Raw genomic sequence first — 22,080 nt, forward strand, 5'->3', positions numbered from 1 at the left:
GTTGCTGGAAATGGTGCAATATCTACACCTATGTAGATATTGCACCAAAAACCAGACATTTGCAGCTAGAATAGTCATTTACCACATTAGCAATGTATAGAGTGTATTTCTTTGAAGTTAAGACTAGTTTAAAGTTATCTTCATTGAAAAGTACAGTGCTTTTCCTTCAAAAATAAGGACATCTTAATGTGACCCCAAACTTTTGAACGGTAGTGTATGTTTAATGTACCCTAAGATTTTTGTGTTAAAATGAAGCCAATAATGCAATTTTTGTGGTTCCCTTTATTTAGAAAAGTATCGAAATACATTTTTGTACCGGTACCAAAATATTGGTATAGGGACAATACTACCTGAAAGTTTTATCAAATTACAACCATTACTTTTTAAGTTGTGTTGCTAACTCACCAAGAGGCAAACCCCAGGGAATACATAACCCCCTGAGGTAATTAATTTTTCCCCTACTAATTTATAATATCCTGTGTGTTAAAAATGGGCCATGGGCACTTTGGACACCCCTGGTATACTTCAGTATAAGAGAGTTAAGGTAAACGTGCATCCAGGTGAACCCTGTCAGTGGTAGTTTTGTGACTATTACGACAATTGAAGTAGACATGTTCTTACAGGAAGCGGTTATAAGTGTCACACTGATCCAACTCTTTTCACGCTGCATATGTTCAGTGACGGCTGCCAGCATGATTTATCAGCCATATCTCACGGTGTCAAGGCTTGGCTCACTAATGGGCTTGGCAGGGGGGGTTTCCTGCAGGGGAACGTGTCGCCAACACTTCGGATTCCCAAAAGAGCATTTGCTCAAAGATGAGCAGTGTGCAGCTTTTTCATGCTGCTGCATTGCAGTGAGGCGGTTGGTGTGTGCACAATGGGATGGTCCTCCTCTGCACAGCAGGGGGCACTGTTCTCGAATACATGTGGCTTTTTTTTTTAACTTGTTACATGCTACATGTTATGTTTAAGTTAACTTTCTAATTGTGTGAATGCTCCAAAGCAGGGGTCACCAACCTTTTTGAAACCAAGAGCTACTTCTTGGGTACTGATTAATGCGAAGGGCTACCAGTTTCAAAACACTTAAATAAATTGCCAGAAATAGCCAATTTGCTCAATTTACCTCTAACTCTATGTTATTATTAATAATTAATGATATTTACACTTAATTGAACGGTTTAAAAGAGGAGAAAACATGAAAAAAATGACAATTAAATTTTGAAACATAGTTTATCTTCAATTTCGACTCTTTAAAATTCAAAATTCCACCGAAAAAAAGAAGAGAAAAACTAGCTAATTTGAATCATTTTGAAAAAATTAAAAAAAGAATTTATGGAACATCATTAGTAATTTTTCCTGATTAAGATTCATTTCAGAATTTTGATGACATGTTTTAAATAGGTTAAAATCCAATCTGCACTTTGTTAGAATATATAACAAATTGGACCAAGCTATATTTCTAACAAAGACAAATCATTATTTCTGCTAGATTTTCCAGAACAAAAATTTTAAAAGAAATTCAAAAGACTTTGAAATAAGATTTAAATTTGATTCTACAGATTTTCTAGATTTGCCAGAATAATTTTTTTGAATTTTAATCATAATAAGTTTGAAGAAATATTTCACAAATATTCTTCGTCGAAAAAACAGAAGCTAAAATGAAGAATTAAATTAAAATTTATTTATTATTCTTTACAATAAAACAAATAAATTTACTTGAACATTGATTTAAATTGTCAGGAAAGAAGAGGAAGGAATTTAAAAGGTAAAAAGGTATATGTGTTTAAAAATCCTAAAATCATTTTAAGGTTGTATTTTTTTCTCTAATATTGTCTTTCTGAAAGTTATAAGAAGCAAAGTAAAAAAATAAATGAATTTATTTAAACAAGTGAAGACCAAGTCTTTAAAATATTTTCTTGGATTTTCAAATTCTATTTGAGTTTTGTCTCTCTTAGAATTAAAAATGTCGGGCAAAGCGAGACCAGCTTGCTAGTAAATAAATACAATTTAAAAAATCGAGGCAGCTCAATGGTAAGTGCTGCTATTTGAGCTATTTTTAGAACAGGCCAGCGGGCTACTCATCTGGTCCTTACGGGCTACCTGGTGCCCGCGGGCACCGCGTTGGTGACCCCTGCTCCAAAGCATTCACACATATGGTTTTCTATACCATAATTCTTCTATTTATTCTTATTCTTCTTCCTCTACAGATTTTTCAGACTGTTCCAACTTCAAACTGTTCAGCCTATTCGGGAATCGTAGGCTTTCCCTTGACAAATTCCCAGAATTCCCGGTTTTTCGGGACATTTTTTTCATTCAAGATTAATTGTCCATTTTTCAACTATTTCCACATTTTTCAATCGATTCAAACCATTCCACTTTCAACATATTCCATTCATCCTGGACATTCAAACTATCATTTTTCCGAGTTCAAAAAACTTCCACGAATTCCCAGTTTTCGAAATCCTATTTTCACCCTTTTTCCCCCACATTTTTCAACCCACTTCAACCGTTCCACCATCAAAACATTCCTTTTACCTACTCAGTGGCCTAGTGGTTAGAGATGTGATGGTTCCAGAGTTTGAGACCCGCAACAGAGAAGGCTCGGTCCCCTCTAAGCTTGCGCTTTCATTTGGGTCCCTCAGCTGATCAGCTGAGGGACCGGGTGGGGGCATAGAGGTGGAGCAGCTCAGAGAGGTAAGGTGGGGCAAGACCACGTAAGGATTTAAAAACGAGTAAAATCATTTTAAAATGGACTCTAAAAGACACAGGCGGCCAGTGGAGGGAGACTAAAACAGGAGTAATATGCTCTATTTTTCTTGAGTTAGTTAAAAGTCGGGCAGCTGCACTTTGGACCAGCTGCAGACGTGAAAGGGAGGATGGACTAATTCCAAAATACAAGGAGTTACAGTAATCCAGCCGAGATGTGATAAAGGCATGGATTACTGTCTCAAACTGTTGCCTAGAAAGAAGGGTTTTAACCTTGGCCAGCTGACGTAAATAAAAAAAAGCTGGCTTTCACCACAGTGCCAATCTGACGCTCCAATTTCAAATCACAGTCAATACGAAAGCCCAGGTTGGTGACCATGGGCGTAACGTGCAAAGCCAAGGGGCCAAAGTCAACAGGGGGGAGCTCACAGGTACCACTAGGTCCAAACACTATTACTTCTGTCTTCTTTTCATTGAAATTTAAGAAGTTTAGGGCCATCCAGGCCTTGATATCATCAAGACAGGCAAGTAGTGGCTGCATTGAAGAGGCATGATTTCTCTTTAACGGAAAATACATTTGTGTGTCATCAGCATAACAATGAAAACAAACATCATGCTTTCTTGCAATTGAGCCCAGGGGAAGTAAATAAATAGAAAAGAGAAGGGGTCCTAAAACTTAGCCCTGAATCAACACATTATTATGCCTAATTTTTGTTGTGATGCCCCGCTGGATGCATTAAACAATGTAACAAGGTTTTCCAAAATAAATCAACTCAAGTTATGGTAAAAAATGCCAACATGGCACTGCCATATTTATTATTGAAGTCACAAAGTGCTTTTTTTTTTTTTTAAACATGCCTCAAAACAGCAGCTTGGGATTTGGGACATGCTCTCTCTGAGAGAGCATGAGGAGGTTGAGGTGGGCGGGGGGATGGGGGGCAGCGGGGGTGTATATTGTAGCGTCCCGGAAGAGTTAGTGCTGCAAGGGGTTCTGGGTATTTGTTCTGTTGTGTTACGGTGCAGATGTTCTCCCGAAATGTGTTTGTCTTTCTTGTTTGGTGTGGGTTCACAGTGTGGCGCATATTTGTGACAGTGTTAAAGTTGTTTATACGGACACCCTCAGTGTGTCCTGTATGGCTGTTGACCAAGTATGCCTTGCATTCACTTGTGTGTGTGAAAAGCCGTAGATATTATGTGATTGGGCCGGCACGCAAAGGCAGTGCCTTTAAGGCTTATTGGCGCTCTGAACTTCTCCCTACGTCCGTGTACCACTCTGTACAGCGGCGTTTTAAAAAGTCATGCATTTTACTTTTTGAAACCGATACCGATAATTTCCGATATGACATTTTAAAGCATTTATCGGCCGATTATATCGGCAGTCCGATATTATCGGACATCTCTAATCTTGACTATCTAATTTACAAAAGAAGGACTGAGTGAGGAAAAAGTGATTTACACTAGAAACAAAGAGGAAAATCACAGAAGTACATTCATTTTAATAGAGTTGACACGAACCACTGGAGATAAATTAAGTAAGGACCGGCGATCAAGTCGGCTTTTTTTTTTTTTTTTTGGCCCTGGACACCTGATTATGTGAAACTTTGCGAGGCAATTTTAGAGGGAAAGTTGTGCAGAGGATATTTCTTAGCAGCAGAACTTAAAGGATTATAGGAGGAGGTCATCTGCGTACAGAGCCTTTCACCTGCACATTGTGCCTACATACAGTATACCTGTCATAAGCGCGGTGCAATCTTCATTTTAAGAGTCTTGGCTACACTGTGATATTCACTCAAGGACAGAAACCCGATGCGGTAACTGATATCTACAGCATGTGATGAAGTCCACAAGCTGTAAGACTAAACGCTAAATCAAAGCCAGAGAGACCAATAGATTTTTCGGGTTCATGAACTTTGATTCAAATTTTAAAACAAGACTTTTACGATTTAAAACAACATTTTTGCTCGACCCGAGCAGGAAATGTGTTAGGTTATAATTATCTTGATTATTATTATCTTCAGTAGAATATGTCTCATTGTGGTTATGTGGGCGGGTGGAAGGGTTTTAGCCCTTGCAGTAAGCGTTCTATTTTAAGTATACATTTTTTTTTTTACTGTAAATGATGTCATAAGGCTTTGTAAAATAAAGAGGTCACTCAAAATATACAGTAACAGATCTGGATGACAAATCACTCCTTACAACACTCAAAAAGCAATGCAAAAAATTAAGAAATAAGGCAAACAACCTGACTAAATCCTTTAAAAAAAAATACATTAACGACAAAATAGAGGAAAACACAAATAAGCCACGTGAGCTCTGGAAAATTCTCAACGACCAGCTTCCTGCATGCAGCCAGAAACTTAAAACCACACTCACCAACATCAACATCAAGGAGGGTGACGCCCTCATTACAGACAAAATGGAGGTAGCAAGCAGACTCAACACCTTTTTCACCAGCATAGCCACAACTCTAGTTAACAAGCTGTCCCACCACTCTGGTCGCTTTGGTGTAGAACACATTAAAGCCTTCTACAGAAAGCTAGGAGTAATCAACAACAATTTCAAATTAGAAATGGTCTCAGCTGACGAGGTGCTTAATAAATTGAGCGCGCTCCACCTAAACAATGCCACCGGCCTTGACAATATTCCCTCCAGATTCCTCAGGGACTCTGCCACCACCATTGCCCCAATCATCACGCACATAATTAACCTCTCAATTAAACAAGGCCAAGTACCCAAGGATTTCAAGATAGCAAAAGTAACCCCCCTTTTTAAAAAAGGTAGCAAATTAGAACCTGGTAACTACTGACCTGTTTCTATTTTCAGTTATATTTCAAAAGTAATGGAAAAAATAGTTTATGAACAGGTCAATAGATACCTTGCTACTAATAAACTCATGTACAAATTCCAATCCGGCTTCAGAACTAACCACTCCACTGACACATGCCTTCTCTATCTGACCGACCACATCAAACATGAGGTGGACGCGGGCAAATACTGCGGCATGGTCATGCTGGACCTTCAGAAGGCCTTTGACACCGTTAACCACGCTATACTGTTGGATAAGCTGAGAGCAATCGGATTTGATAAAACCTCATGGAGCTGGATGCAAAATTACTTGGAGGGGAGGGAACAGGTGGTAGAGGTGAACGGCACCGTGTCCCCCCACCCTCTCAGTAAGCTGTGGAGTCCCCCAAGGCAGTATATTGGGGCCTTTAATGTTCCTAATATACGTAAACAACATGTCATCAGCATGCGCCTGTGAATTGTTCCTGTTTGCGGATGACTCTGCCTTGCTGGTATCCGACAAGGACAAGTCACAGGTGGAGAAAATCCTCAGTGCTGAACTCCTTAGTATTTGCACCTGGCTCGCTGACAATAAACTATCCATCCACTTGGGTAAAACAGAATCCATCCTATTTGGGTCCCAAATCAATCTCAAGAAAGTCAATGACTTCACTATAAAAGTGGGTGACATTGTTATCACCAGGAAAGATGAGGTCACCTACCTAGGTTCCATTCGAGAGGCTAGTCTTTCCTGTGATAAAATGGCAGCCAAGGTAATCAGAAAGGTCAACCAACGAACAAGATTTCTCTACAGAATCTCCTCTCTGGTCAACAAAAGCACCTTGAAGATTCTCGCGGGAACTCTCACTCAACCCTTTTTCGACTACGCATGCACCTCCTGGTACCCTAGCACCTCCAAAACCCTCAAATCTAGACTCCAATCATCCCAGAACAAGCTAGTCAGGTTACTTTTAGACCTCCACCCCAGATCACACCTCACTCCAACCCACTTCTCAAAGTGGGCTGGCTCAGGGTGGAGGACAGAGTAAAACAACTTGCACTGAGCCTAGTCTATAAAATCCGCTACACCTCCCTGATACCGAAGTACATGTCAAACTACTTCCTTAACGTAAATGATCGCCATAACCACAACACCAGGGGGAGCTCCACTAACCACGTTAAACCCAGATTCCGATCTAACAAAGTTCTTAACTCATTCTCTTTCTATGCCACATCAATGTGGAATGCACTCCCAACAGGTGTAAAAGAAAGGGCATCTCTATCCTCCTTCAAAACCGCACTAAAACAACACCTCCAGGCAACTTCAACCCTTGACTAACACCTTCCCCCCTCCACATCCCACCTCCCCGGATTGTAAATAACCAAATGTAAATAATCAAATGTATTGCTAATGTATATACTTATTCTTATGCTATCTGAACTCACTATGTTCTCTGCTCGCTGTACATATCCTACCAAGTCAGTCCTACACGGTTTCAATGCCCATTTCTCTGATGATGCAATTGTTGATGACTGAAGTGCTGTTATCAACCAAACCCTCCTCATCCCACCCCCCGGATTGTAAATAATGTAAATAATTCAATGTATATACTCTGATGATTAACTTGTGTGATGACTGTATTATGATGATAGTATATATTTGTACCATGAATTGATTTACGTGGACCCCAACTTAAACAAGTTGAAAAACGTATTCAGGTGTTACCATTTAGTGGTCAATTGTACGGAATATGTACTGAACTGTGCAATCTACTAATAAAAGTTTCAATCAATCAGTCAAAAAAAGACATGAAAACAGTACTTCTTTGAGAGCAAAAGGAAAGGATTAAATCAAATAAGCTCACAAGGTAATACAACTTTGGTGAACTCTTCAAGGATGTCGTTGTGGCTTGTGCAGCCCTTTGAGACACTTGTGATTAAGGGCTATCTATATAAATAAACTTTGATTGATTGATTTAAGTGACTCAGTATTCAGTGTACGGCCTCCATGCACTCCCTTCGGCAGGGCTATTCGTCCCTGGGGCCAAATCTGGTCTGGGAATGACACCATACCAGTTCCAGAGTTCAGTTAAAAATTCGAGAGACGAACATTTTTGCAGGATATTCCTAAAAACACAAAAGTACTGCTGCTGTATAGAGAAACTTCGACCATATTAATGGCTGATTCTTGCTTTCACATTTTTATCTTGCAAGTACACACAGAACACCGAGGGCCATAACTTGTGATTTACATAATTGAGGCGTTCTTCAAGACATGCCTTTAAATCCTCTACTTTTTGACAGTTACATATGATTGGTAATGTGATGTACGTAACTAAGTTCTCGCTGTAGTTTGTTTACCTCAAATGCAGTCAGCAGTCATTTGTCCAACTTCTTTAACTATACAAGTAGTGTTCCTCAAGGTTCCATTTTAGGTCCTCCCTTTTTCATCCTTTGTGCTATTCAACGGATAACCCGCGAGTTCAGTTACAAAAATGTGTGAGAAACTCACCTTTTTGCTGTGCTGTCTTAGAGATGATACCACACTTAAGTTTTCTGCAGAATGTCCTTAAAACAGATTATCTGAACACTCCCTTAACTCTGACAAAATAAATAGACCAAAATCAAATCTTTAGTATAGATCAGTGGTTCTCAACCTTTTTTCAGTGATGTACCCCCTGTGAATTTTTTTTTAATTCAAGTACCCCCTAATCAAAGCAAAGCATTTTTGGTTGAAAAAAAGATAAAAACGTAAAATACAGCACTATGTCATCCGTTTCTGATTTATTAAATTGTATAACAGTGCAAAATATTGCTCATTTGTTGTGGTCTTTCTTGAACTATTTGGAAAAAAAGATATAAAAATAACTAAAAAATAAACAAGTGATTCAATTATAAATAAAGATTTCTACACATAGAAGTAATCATCAACTTAAAGTGCCCTCTTTGGGGATTGTAATAGAGATCCATCTGGATTCATGAACTTAGTTCTAAACATTTCTTCACAAAAAAATACATCTTTAACATCAATATTTATGGAACATGTCCACAAAAAATCTAGCTGTCAACACTGAATATTGCATTGTTGCATTGTAATGAATGGAATAGCCTACTTGATTTGATGTTCACTTTATGAACTTACTTACATATTTTGTTGAAGTATTTTTCAATAAATATATCTATAAAGGATTTTTGAATTGTTGCTATTTTTAGAATATTAAAAAAAAATCTCACATACCCCTTGGCATACCTTCAAGTACCCCCAGGGGTACGCGTACCCCCATTTGAGAATCACTGGTATAGAGGACGCTGGTTCAATCAATCAATCAATGTTTATTTATATAGCCCTAAATCACAAGTGTCTCAAAGGGCTGCACAAGCCACAACGACATCCTCGGTTCAGATCCCACATACTGGTTCTCCGGAATATATAAAATAAGAATAATAGAGAAGGGAGAAGTATGGCCTCCCAAAACCCTTTTATTGAACATTCCTGCCCTACAATATACTTTATGTTATGGTTATGTGGTTGCATGGTTATGCGTGGATTGTTTACCCAAGATGCAGACAGAACTCCGAACGCAACGTGCAGGTAGGACAATGATTTATTATCCACAAATCAGGCAAAATACGAAAGTACAGGAAAGCGTGCCGCTAGCACGGGAAGCTAAGGAAAAAGCTAGCGGGAAAGCTTAGCATAGAAACAGGAATCAGAAGCTAGGATTTACCAACGTAATGTTGCATGGAGCAAACAAAACAGCCAGACCGAGTGTGGCGAAAGGCAGGAATAAATAGCTCTCTGATTAGTGCTCGGGAGCAGGTGAGCGTCCTGAACACTAATCAGAGGCAGGTGAAAATAATCAGCAACCAAGAAACACAAACCCAGGGGTGCTGAAACAGAACTATGAGAGTCTTGAACTAAAACAAAACATGATCCGGGCAACGGATCATCACACTTTTTACTCTTCAAAGTTACAAATGTGCATCATTCTTTTCTTTAAGGATTACATTGTATCGGTTGCTATCAACACAGAGATGAGAACCAGTTGTTCTTTAACACATTTTTGTCATTGCTGACTTTGTCAAACTGCAACATTGCTCTGTCATAATTATGTGCAATTGAACTAGTCATGGTAATTATCTATAATGGAATGTGATTCAGTGAATTTACCGCAATATTTTTTTGGTCTAATTACTCATAAGATATCCTCATAGCTACCTTAAGATAAGAGGCTCGTTGACACACTTAATTTGCCTTAGTACTGTGTTTATATTAGCTGATCACAACATGTGTCTCAGATAGTACCAGCATATTAGCAGGATATTTTTAAGAAATTGTGTTTTACTTGGGTAGTGATACCATCGAAAATGCAGTTTACTGATGTAGAATGCTCTTTGGAAGAAAAAAAAAAAAAAAGTTTAAAATCAGTTTGGAATGTTTACATTTATTTTAAATGTTATTGAACAATGTACATACAAACATATATCCTCAATGTACACAAAACACCAAGGCACTTTCAACATATCTCAACAATTTCAAACATCCATCAGGTTGAACAAATACTGTCTTTCACAAAATATGGAAGGAAAAAAAATTAAAGCAAATACAAATAGAGTATTAAAATAATAATAAATAATAGTACTGGGGTACCACTGGGGTGAGTTTTCCTTGCCCGTATGTGGGCTCTGTACCGAGGATGTCGTTGTGGCTTGTACAGCCCTTTGAGACACTTGTGATTTAGGGCTATATAAATAAACATTGATTGATTGATTGAATAGTAACAAATAGAGATCGGCCTGCCGATATTATCGGCCGATATATGCGTTAAAATGTAATATCGGAAATTATCGGTATCTGTTTTTTTATTATCGGTATCGTTTTTTTTTTAAATTTTTAAATTTTTATTAAATCAACATAAAAAACACAAGATACACTTACAATTAGTGCACCAACCCAAAAAACCTCCCTCCCCCATTTACACTCATTCACACAAAAGGGTTGTTTCTTTCTGTTATTAATATTCTGGTTCCTCCATTATATATCAATATATATCAATACAGTCTGCAAGGAATACAGTCCGTAAGCACACATGATTGTGCGTGCTGCTGGTCCACTAATAGTACTAACCTTTTACAGTTAATTTTACTAATTTTCATTCATTACTAGTTTCTTTCTATGTAACTGTTTTTATATTGTTGTACTTTCTTTTTTATTCAAAAAAATGTTTTTAATTTATTTATCTTATTTTACAATTTTTAAAAAAAAGTACCTTATCTTCACCATACCTGGTTGTCCAAATTAGGCATAATAATGTGTTAATTCCACGACTGCATATATCGGTTGATATCGGTATCGGTTGATATCGGTATCGGTAATTAAAGAGTTGGACAATATCGGAATATCGGATATCGGCAAAAAGCCATTATCGGACATCCCTAGTAACAAACAATAGGATAAAATCCAAATTCAAAAAGACAAAAGAGGGCTAACTCAATCACTTTAAATGTTTTCAATAAAGATATCAATTTAAGGCCTTTTGTACTTTTAATCATTTTCCAAGATTTAATTGATAATTTTACACCATTAAGCCAATTAGAAAATTTAGGTTTTACTTTCAGAAATCGACATTCATGTATACATTTTTTTTTTTGCTTGGAGCATATTAAACATTTTCAAAAACATTTCTATACTACCATCATTGATAAAAAATACCAAATTTGATCTCAGCTATAGTTAATGGGGACATCTCCACACCCTTGTCTCTCAAGCAATCTCTGATCTCCTCCCAAAACACATGTACACGCTCACATTCCACAAACAGATGATTGACATCCTCTACGGCAGTGTTTTTCAACCTTTTTTGAGCCAAGGCACATTTTTTGCGTTGAAAAAATCCGGAGGCACACCACCAGCAGAAATCATTAAAAAACGAAACTCAGTTGACAGTAAAAAGTCATTGTCACAATTGTTGGATATGACTTTAAACCATAACCAAGCATGCATCACTATAGCTCCCATCTCGAGGTAGGTGTACTGTCACCACCTGTCACATCACGCCCTGACTTATTTGGAGTTTTTTTTTCTGTTTTCCTGTGTGTAGGTTTTTAGTTATTGTCTTGTGCTCCTATTTTGGTGGCTTTTTCTCTTTTTTTGGTATTTTCCTGTAGCAGTTTCATGTCTTTTGTTGAGCGCTATTCACCGCACCTGCTTTGTTTTAGCAATCAAGACTATTTAAGTTATTTTTATCCTTCTTTGTGGGGACATTGTAGATTGTCATGTCATGTTTGGATGTACATTGTCTTTGCTCCACAGTAAGTCTTTGCTGTTGTCCAGCATTCTGTTTTTGTTTACTTTGTAGCCAGTTCAGTTTTAGTTTGGTTCTGCATAGCCTTCCTTAAGCTTCAATGCCTTTTCTTAAGGGCACTCACCTTTTGTTTATTTTTGGTTTAAGCCAGGGGTGTCCAAACTTTTTCCACTGAGGGCCGCACACGGAAAAATTAAAGCATGTGGGGGCCATTTTGATATTTTTCATTTTCAAACCATAACAAAATATATGGATTTTTTATTTATTTTACCTTTAGGGATCCTGGGGACTATAAGTCATTAAAATGTTAAAAATAAGTCAGATTATAATTTTTTTTAAATTATTTAACGCTTACAGTAAATCTCTATGTCAACTTCAAGTTGATATAAAGTAATAAAAAATAAAATAAAACTGTTTTATGGCTTTTTTGTCAAAAACAACTTTGTTTTTTTATAGTAAAACTGAAATATGCAGTATTTAGTAATTAGAGCCCTAAAAAAATCAATAATGCAGGACACCATTGATTTTAATTCTTTAATATTTTTGAGTAATCACAGTGAAAAGATAAATAAAATACCACTAGATATATTTGGGATCCAAAAGGTGCCCCACTCATGAAGTGATACATTTTTATTAGGTTTTTATTTTACTTTCAACACTTAAGTTATGAGAGCAACTTCAGACAAGTCTGTCGATTTTATGCTGGAACTATTATTTTGTTTGTTTTATGCGCTTTTGTCAAAGAAAACACAATATATGCAATATTTACCACATAAAACATTTTAAATTGAAATATTTGAAGTAATTGGAGCCCTGAAAATAATTTATTATAACATGGATTTTTTGTCATTATTTTTTTTTGAGCAATGGCAAAAAAAGAAAAAGACAAAAGAAAAAATAACAGCCTGCATGGCAGCTTTTGTGTCAACATTGCAACTTTTTCTCGTTAGATTTCACCTCATTCCACTTTTTTTAATGTTCTTTTTTATTTTTACAATAGTATTTCCAGAATGTGTGGCGGGCCGGTAAACAATTAGCTGCAGGCCGCGAATGGCCCCTGGGCCGCACTTTATACACCCCTGGTTTAAGCATTAGACACCTTTTTTACCTGCACTCTGCCTCCCGCTGTTTCCGACATCTACAAAGCAATTAGCTACCGGCTGCCACCTACTGATATGGTATGGTATAACACGGTTACTCTGCCGAGCTCTAGACAACACCGACACTCAACAACAACACATCATTTGCAGACTATAATTACTGCTTTGCAAAACATATTTTTAACCCAAATAGGTGAAATTAGATAATCTCCCACAGCACACCAGACTGTATCTCACGGCACACTAGTGTGCCGCGGCACAGTGGTTGAAAAACACTGCTCTACAGCTCCTCAGATATAACAGCCGTCAACCTCCATGTTAAATTTTAGTTTCAAAAAATCATTTGAAGGGTGTATATTCCATTAATAATTTAAAATCTGTTTGGAATGTTTTTATTTATTTACTTATTATTATTATTGAACAACAAACATACATTTATAATTCACACAAAAGTCAAGGCACTTTCAACATCAAGGAAAGAAAACAAAAGCAAATACAGAGAGTAATAATACCAATATATATATATATATATATATATATATATATATATATATATATATATATATATATATATATACACTACCGTTCAAAAGTTTGGGGTCACCCAAACAATTTTGTAGAATAGCCTTCATTTCTAAGAACAAGAATAGACTGTCGAGTTTCAGATGAAAGTTCTCTTTTTCTGGCCATTTTCAGCGTTTAATTGACCCCACAAATGTGATGCTCCAGAAACTCAATCTGCTCAAAGGAAGGTCAGTTTTGTAGCTTCTGTAACGAGCTAAACTGTTTTCAGATGTGTGAACATGATTGCACAAGGGTTTTCTAATCATCAATTAGCCTTCTGAGCCAATGAGCAAACACATTGTACCATTAAAACACTGGAGTGATAGTTGCTGGAAATGGGCCTCTATACACCTATGTAGATATTGCACCAAAAACCAGACATTTGCAGCTAGAATAGTCATTTACCACATCAGCAATGTATAGAGTGTATTTCTTTAAAGTTAAGACTAGTTTAAAGTTATCTTCATTGAAAATAAGGACATTTCAATGTGACCCCAAACTTTTTAACTGTAGTGTATATATATAAAAAGGCTACCTAAATCACTTAAAAAAAAGAAAAAAAGATACCAATTTAAGGGCTTTTGTACTCTTAATCATTCTCCAAGATTTGATTGATAATTGGAACCCATTAAGCCAATTATAGAAAATTAAAAAAAATACATTAAAAACATTTTCTTGAACAAAAAAGAAATTAAAATAAAGTTACATAGAAACTAATAATTAATGGAAATGAGTAAATTAACTGGTAAAGGTTAGTACTATTAGTGGACCAGCAGCACACACGATCATGTGTGCTTACGGACTGTATCCCTTGCAGACTGTATTGATATATATTGATATATATTGTAGGAACCAGAATATTAATAACAGAAGGAAACAACCCTTTTGTGTGAATGAGTGAGAATGAGTGTGAATGGGGAGGTAGGGTTTTTGGGTGGGTGCACTATATTGCGTTTTTATGTTGATTTAATTTAAAAAAATAAAAAATGTAGGCCTTACTTTCATAAATTGACATTTATGTAGAAACAATTTTGCCTAAATCATAATAATGTTGACAAACATTTCTATGTTACAGACTCGTTTACAAAACTACCAAGTTTGATCTCGTCTATAAAATCAGTTTGGAATGTAGTTTGCTATCTAATTTTGTAATTACTTCCGTCTACGTCACAGTCACCGGTACAGGAAGTTGGGCTGTCAGTTTAAAACACATCCAATCATGTATTTGACCAGAAACTTATCGAAATGCTTGATGAAAAAAAACGACAGTTGTATCCAAATCGTCATTTCTAAATGATTATTTTGAATGATCTTGAATGTAATCGACTTTTATGACGTCTCAGGTGACGTGGTTGTATTTATTTTGAAAGCATAAACCGGATGCTCTACTTGCCTACACGTCCATCTTGATGGTCCGTGTCAGTCACAGCTGGCTAGTTGGCTGCCACAAGTTGAGCACTAAGCGGCGAGTCTGGGGCCAGCGAGTCGCTGCAAGGATTCCCCCGGTGCGGAACGTCACTAAAAGGTGAGCTTTTCTCGCTATAACATACTCGAACTTACTAAATATATTTAACTCGCATCCGTTTTTTGTTGTGTTTTTGGTACCCTGTACTTAAACGACGCTCGTTTAAAAGCTGCTGAGTTGGTAGAAACTTATTCATTGTACGCGATGAAGCCCGCAAAATTGTGGGTTTGAATTTGGCTTTTGACGCTACTTTGTACTCGACCCAATGAACCAAAGCCAGCAATGTTTTATTTTTATTTATTTTTTAATTCATCTGCGTGGAAAATGTGTTTCGTAGTCCCAGTGTACGGTTAGCATTGGTCCAGCAGAAGCAGCGTGGTGATTTCTGGAAGTTTTTTTTTCATTTTTTTTTATTTTTCCCTCCTCCAAGCCTGCGTCGGTGTGTCTGGCAGACCGAGCTGCGGTCTGTTGTTGTCCCAAACACGCCAAGTATCACCCCGCCATTTTCTCTGATCTTTTTTAAAAGGCAGTCCTCGTCACGACAACATCTTTCGTGTCAACGTGTTAGTCAGATCCCTGTCGTCATGACACACCAAAACACCGATGAAGGGAGGGGATGGAGTGACTAGAAAGTTGTATTCATTTTACAGGAGTATTGCTCAAGAGCCCAAGTGTCGTAGCAGGTTCAACGTGTTTTAGCCGACTTGGCTCATAGACCACAATTAAAAACAGGAGTAGTCATTAAAACAGGGGTGTCAAAGTCTAGGCCCGCGGGCCAAATCCGGCCCGCAATTTAATTATCTAGGGCAGTGTTTTTCAACCACCAGTGTTGTCCCAATACCAATATTTTTGTACCGGTACCAAAATTATTTCGATACCTTTCGGTACTTTCTAAGTCAGTGGTTCTTAATAGAGATGTCGATAAATGCTTTAAAATGTAATATCGGAAATTATCGGTATCGTTTTTTTTTGTTTTTTTTATCAAATCAACATAAAAAACACAAGATACACTTACAATTAGTACACCAACCCAAAAAACCTCCCTCCCCCAGTGTTTCCCACACATTCATTTATTTGTGGCGGCCCGCCACGAAAGAATTACGTCCGCCACAAATAAAATATATATATATATATTTTTTGGCCTGTCCAGCTTCTCAGGCAAATCATATAGTTGATGTAGATGCCCATATAGGCTGTTCAGATTTACTTTACAAAAGACAAGTGTAGGATACTTCTCTTGTTGCCTTATTTGTATTTGACCACTACTGTCTTCTGTTTATTTGTTACTGACTGTGGCAGGACACCTCTGCCTCTGTTTCACTTTATGTTGCTGGTAAATAATATGGTTGTAGTAGTAGGCTGAAGTTAAATTAATTAGTATGCACTAATTAAAGGGGCAGAGCTTTAAGAGACATTTTAGCTTTTATATTTTATAAGATATATTTTTTGTAAGAACCACAATTAATAAATATATTTCAGTGAATAACTTATTGTTCAAATCTGTATATAAATATGTACATAAAGTGTTGTAATTATATTGTAAAATGGATGGATGGACGGACGTTTAAAACAAAACTGTTATCAATTAGTAAGTATACATTTTTTGAGCCTTTTTAGAGAAAATCATATCATTGTAGTAAATTATGCAAATTACTCGATGATGTCATGGTGACCACACCCATAGCCACGCCCATAGCCACGCCCCCACCGCCACAGGTATCTTGGCAGTTTATGGGAAACACTGCTCCCCATTTACACTCATTCACACAAAAGGGTTGTTTCTGTTATTAATATTCTGGTTCCTACATTATATATCAATATAGATCAAAACAGTCTGCAAGGGATACAGTGCGTAAGCACACATGATTGTGCGTGCTGCTGGTCCACTAATAGTACTAACCTTTAACAGTTAATTTGACTCATTTTCATTAATTAATAGTTTCTATGTAACTGTTTTTATATTGTTTTACTTTCTTTTTATTCAAAAAAATGTTTTTAATTTATTTATCTTATTTTATTTTTTAATTTTTTAAAAAAGGACCTTCACCATACCTGGTTGTCCAAATTAGGCATAATAATGTGTTAATTCCACGACTGTATATATCAGTATCGGTTGATATCGGTATCAGTAATTAAGGGTTTGGTCAATATCGGAATATCGGATATCGGCAAAAAGCCATTATCGGACATCCCTAGTTCTTAACCTTGTTGGAGGTACCGAACCCCACCAGTTTCATATGCGCATTCACAGAACCCTTCTTTAGTGAAAAATTAAATGTTTTTTTTCAAATTCAAGACAAAGTTATATGTTTTTGGTAACACTTTAGTATGGGGAACATATTCTAAGTAACAAAGACTTAATTTAGAGTTATTTGGTTAAGGTTAGGGCCAGGGTTAGAGGGTGAAGGTTACAATAAGGCCATGCCGATTAAGGCATTAATAAGTACTTAATAATGACTAGTTAAGAGCCAATATGTTACTAATTTGCATGTTAATAAGCCACCAATTAATGGTGAATATGTTCCCCATACTAAAGTGTTACCATGTTTTTTTACTGGTGCACAAAATGAACCGTGCATGAACATCACCTTGTTCAAACAACAAAACCAACACAGTGCATAAACTCACAACAAATTACACACCTGCAAATCAGTGTGACTTCTGCTGTTGCCGTACCCGTAATACGCCGATAGGGTGAAGTTTTTATTTACACGATGAATCGGGTGTGTCATGACTTCCGCCGAACTCCTGAGCCCGACTCACCGAACCCCTAGGGTTCGATCGAACCCAGGTTAAGAACCACTGTTCTAAATAAAGGGGACCACAAAAAAATAGCATTATTGGCTTTATTTTAACAAAAAATCTTACGGTACATTAAACATGTTTCTTACTGCAATTTAGTCCTTAAATAAAATAGTGAACATACTAGACAACTTGTCTTTTAGTAGTAAGTAAGCAAACAAAGGCTCCTAATTATTCTGTTGACGTATGCAGTAACAGTGTTTTTCAACCACACTAGTGTGCTGTGGGAGATGAGCTAATGTCACCTATTTGGGTTAAAAATATTTTTTGCAAACCAGTAATTATAGTCTGCAAATTATGTTTTGTTGTTGAGTGAGGGAGGCAGTGTGCAGGTAAAAAGGTGTCTAATGCTTAAACCAAAAATAAACAAAAGGTGTGTGCCCCTAAGAAAAGGCATTGAAGCTTAGGAAAGGCTATGCAGAACGAAACTAAAACTGAACTGGCTACAAAGTAAACAAAAACAGAATGCTGGATGACAGCAAAGACTTACTGTAGAGCAAAGACGGCGTCCACAATGTACATCCGAACATGACATGACAATCAACAATGTCCCCACAAAGGATAAAAACAACTGAAATATTCTTGATTGCTAAAACAAAGTAAATGCAGGAAATATCGCTCAAAGGAAGACATGAAACTGCTACAGGAAAATACCAAAAAAAGAGAATAAGCCACCAAAATAGGAGCGCAAGACAAGAACTAAAACACTACACACAGGAATACAGCAAAAAACTCAAAATAAGTCACGGCGTGATGTGACAGGTGGTGACAGTACACTTACTTTGAGACAAGAGCTATAGTGATGCATGCTTGGTTATGGTTTAAAGTCATATCCAACAATTGCGACAACGACTTTTTTTTTACTGTCAACTGAGTTTAGTTTTTTTTAATGATTTCTGCTGGTGGTGTGCCTCCGGAATTTTTCAATGCAAAAAATGTGCCTTGGCTCAAAAAAGGTTGAAAAACTCTGCAGTAACATATTGTGTTATTTATCATTCTATTATTTTGTCAACATTATTTGGGACAAGCTGTAAAAATGTATTATTAATCTACTTGTTCATTTACTGTTAATATCTTCTTACTTTCTCTTTTAACATGTTCTATCTTCATCCATCCATCCAATTTCTACCGCTTGTCCCTTTTTGGGGTCGCGGGGGGTGCTGGAGCCTATCTCAGCTGCATTCGGGCGGAAGGCAGGGTACACCCTGGACAAGTCGCCTCCTCATCACAGGGCCAACACAGATAGACAGACAACATTCACGCTCACATTCACACACTAAGGCCAATTTAGTGTTGCCAATCAACCTATCCCCAGGTGCATGTCTTTGGAGGTGGGAGGAAGCCGGAGTACCCGGAGGGAACCCACACAGTCACGGGGAGAACATGCAAACTCCACACAGAAAGATCCCGAGCCCGGGTTCAAACTCAGGACTACTCAGGACCTTTGTATTGTGAGGCACATGCACTAACCCCTGTTCCACCGTGCTGCCCATATATTTTTAACCCAATTAGGTGAAATTACATAATCTCCCACGGCACCCCAGACCACCCCAGGGAACCCACGCAGTCACGGGGAGAACATGCAAACTCCGCACAGAAAGATATACTACTATCTTCACTTTTGTTAAAATGTAATGATTACTTATTCTTCTGTTGTTTGGATACTTTACATTAGTTTTGGATGATACCACAAATTTGGTTATCGATCCGACCCCAAGTAGTTACAGGATCATACATTGGTCATATTCAAAGTCCTCATGTGTCCAGGGACATATTTTATGAGTTTATAAATATAATATGAATTTAAAAAAAAGGAAAGAAGATGTTGGCGCACCTACCTGGGAACATGAAAACAAAATAATCTGCTCTGTTGGCCACTTACTTAATAAAAATACTGGACAAAGTGCGTCTATTGACAGATAATAAGAAACGCGTACTTTTGTTTCTAAATACGGGACAACTTCTTTTTCAGGGGAAGTTTGGCAACCCTATTTAAGTAGCATTCATGCTAGCGGCGTCATCCTTGCGTTCATGTTTCGCTTTAAGCTGCTATTTTAAACTTGATGTGCTCTGATGATAAGAAAGTCGCTGCAATACTAATAACCTCAGGTTTATCTAAAGTTTAATCTAGGTTTAATTTGAAGCGAAAGTGGACGCAAAACATTTCACTCTCACTGGTGTGATGTGATCACTGCTTGTGTAAAGGGTGCTGCTTTCAGACGGCGGTCAAAACATAAACTTTGATTAATCATCATTCATTTATGGCACGTGATACTTTTTTTTATTAATCACATGCTTTAACGCGTTAACATTAAAATATTTAATCGCAGAAAGATATAATTTAGATAATTTTTCGTCATGAATAAGTGTACTCTCGACAGATAATACCATGACTGGATAATTAATTTGCTTTAATGAAATGTTTTTTAACGTTACGCTTTTTGAAACAGCTCAACACAAAAAGTATATAAAGACACTTTTAAAGACGATTAAAAAAAATACCTGCAGTGCGTTGGTGTCTTGCATGAGTTGTATTTTGAAGGAATACAAATGTTGTATCCCAGCTTGCGCTTGCATTTGGAGGAGAGGAGCTATACTTCCATGTTAAGCAGTTTCACGCATTAATAACACAAAATGTGTATTGTTACGATCATGCTTTGATTGTCAAAGATGTTAGGTCAGGGGTGGTCGATTGCATGTCTGTTGTCACCTTATTTGTGAGGCAACATTAGGTGCAGCCCTTCTGTGCTTATAGCCGGTGCAGCTCCCCACGTGACGCCACCAGCCAATTAAATTTGCAGTTCTGCGCCTCAGTGCTTTTAGTGGACTTTGTCTTTGATAGATTTTGAGACTTTTCAGAATTTAGCACCTACAGATAAACAACCCACTGTAAGTTGTAAGTGTTAGTATTGGTCCATAAGTGTGAGGTTTGTCTCTCCCGTCCTCTGTTGAGTGACAGGCATTGGAAAGGTTTGACACGAAAGCTTGGTTTGTCTGTAGCGGTTATCAATGTCCTGGAATTGTCCTTAGGGATTACCTTTTAGTGGGGCCCTGAACAGAGCAACTTTTCAACTTTCCTGTTTTCACCAAAATGTCATTTTAAAGTATAATTGCCTAAGAACATGCCACGCTCTTGCACAACGTCCAAGCACATGGTAAGATCTTGAGCAATAGTACTTGAAAAGCAATGTGATCTTTAGTAAAAGGTTTGCACAACGGTGACACCTTCAATGTCAAGAGTACAATTTTCAGTTCCCCACATAGACAACAACAGTAGTTAAATACCAACATTGAAATGACTGGAAATATAATTGTCCAAGAACATATGCTCTTCCACAATTTCCAAGTGGGTTTACACTAAACCATTATTACTCATTTACTGAAGTCGTAATTACAAAATTGCAGTTCCTATTGCTATGACGTAGATTGTTTGCATTGCCACCTATTGTAATTTGCTTTTGTGTTGCTTTTGGCCCATGTTGCAAACACTTATTAATTAAGGATAAAAACTGTTGTTTTGGTAATTGCCTATGCGTAAAACTAATTGTTTTAATAGGTTTATCTGATTGTTCTGAGCTCCTGTTTTGATGCCTGTATTGAGACGATAAAGAGTGAGGTTGTAGCTCAACTTACCATAGCCTTTGTCATGTTTTTCCTTCTTTAGTCGGCAAACTAGTTGATATTGAATTTCCAGTGCTTCTACTGATTGAAGCCAAGTTCTTGTTCTTTTATTATGAATGTCGACTGATTGTTGTGTTGAACTTATTGTACTCGGCAGCTGGGACAAGAGAAGGACTGCTTTCATTGCTATGCGTGTTTCTTTCCCGTTCTGTATCAGTTGTTATCCATTTTTCTGATCTCCAGTACTTATGCTGTACATATGTGGTGGAACAAAAATCAGAATCACTGCAAGAGGTGTGGTACTTCCACCTAGGTCTGGGCCAGGGGTCGGCAACCTTAACCACTCAAAGAGCCATTTTGACCAGTTTCACAAATTAAAGAAAACAATGGGAGCCACAAAACTATTTTGAAATTTAAAATGAAATAACACTGCATACAAAGTTTTTTTTTTAGCTTTGTGCTAAGTATAAACCAGGGGTTTCAAACATGCAGCCCGCATCTTAATATGAAAATTTTATGTTAGTGCAGACCACAAGTTTTATATGAATGGCGCTTGACAGCGTCATACTTGCCAACACTCCCGATTTTACCGGGAGATCCAAGAAATTTAAGTCCACTTTTCTCTCGAAGGTCTGCTGATTTTCACCCAAACAACAATAATAGCGCCCTCTACATCCAGCATTGACAACGTACCAGTCCAGGTACATGTTGTATGCAGCTTCTGCTTGCACAC

At 37.3% G+C, this 22,080-nt stretch overlaps 2 protein-coding genes across 3 annotated transcripts in view; both read left to right on the top strand.

The window, feature by feature from the left end:
• Positions 1–22,080, top strand: part of LOC133641588 (protein C12orf4 homolog) — a 111,051-nt gene that overhangs the window by 41,723 nt on the left and 47,248 nt on the right. The window lies entirely within an intron of this gene.
• The window catches only part of slc45a3 (solute carrier family 45 member 3), an 88,490-nt gene continuing 81,264 nt past the window's right edge, over positions 14,855–22,080 (top strand). For both annotated transcript variants that reach the window (XR_009824304.1, XM_062035420.1), the window contains exon 1: positions 14,855–14,984. The gene's annotated coding sequence lies outside the window, so the exon portion shown is untranslated. The remainder of the gene's footprint in view (positions 14,985–22,080) is intronic.

Source organism: Entelurus aequoreus, linkage group LG24, assembly GCF_033978785.1.
Source record: "Entelurus aequoreus isolate RoL-2023_Sb linkage group LG24, RoL_Eaeq_v1.1, whole genome shotgun sequence".
Lineage (NCBI taxonomy): Eukaryota > Metazoa > Chordata > Actinopteri > Syngnathiformes > Syngnathidae > Entelurus > Entelurus aequoreus.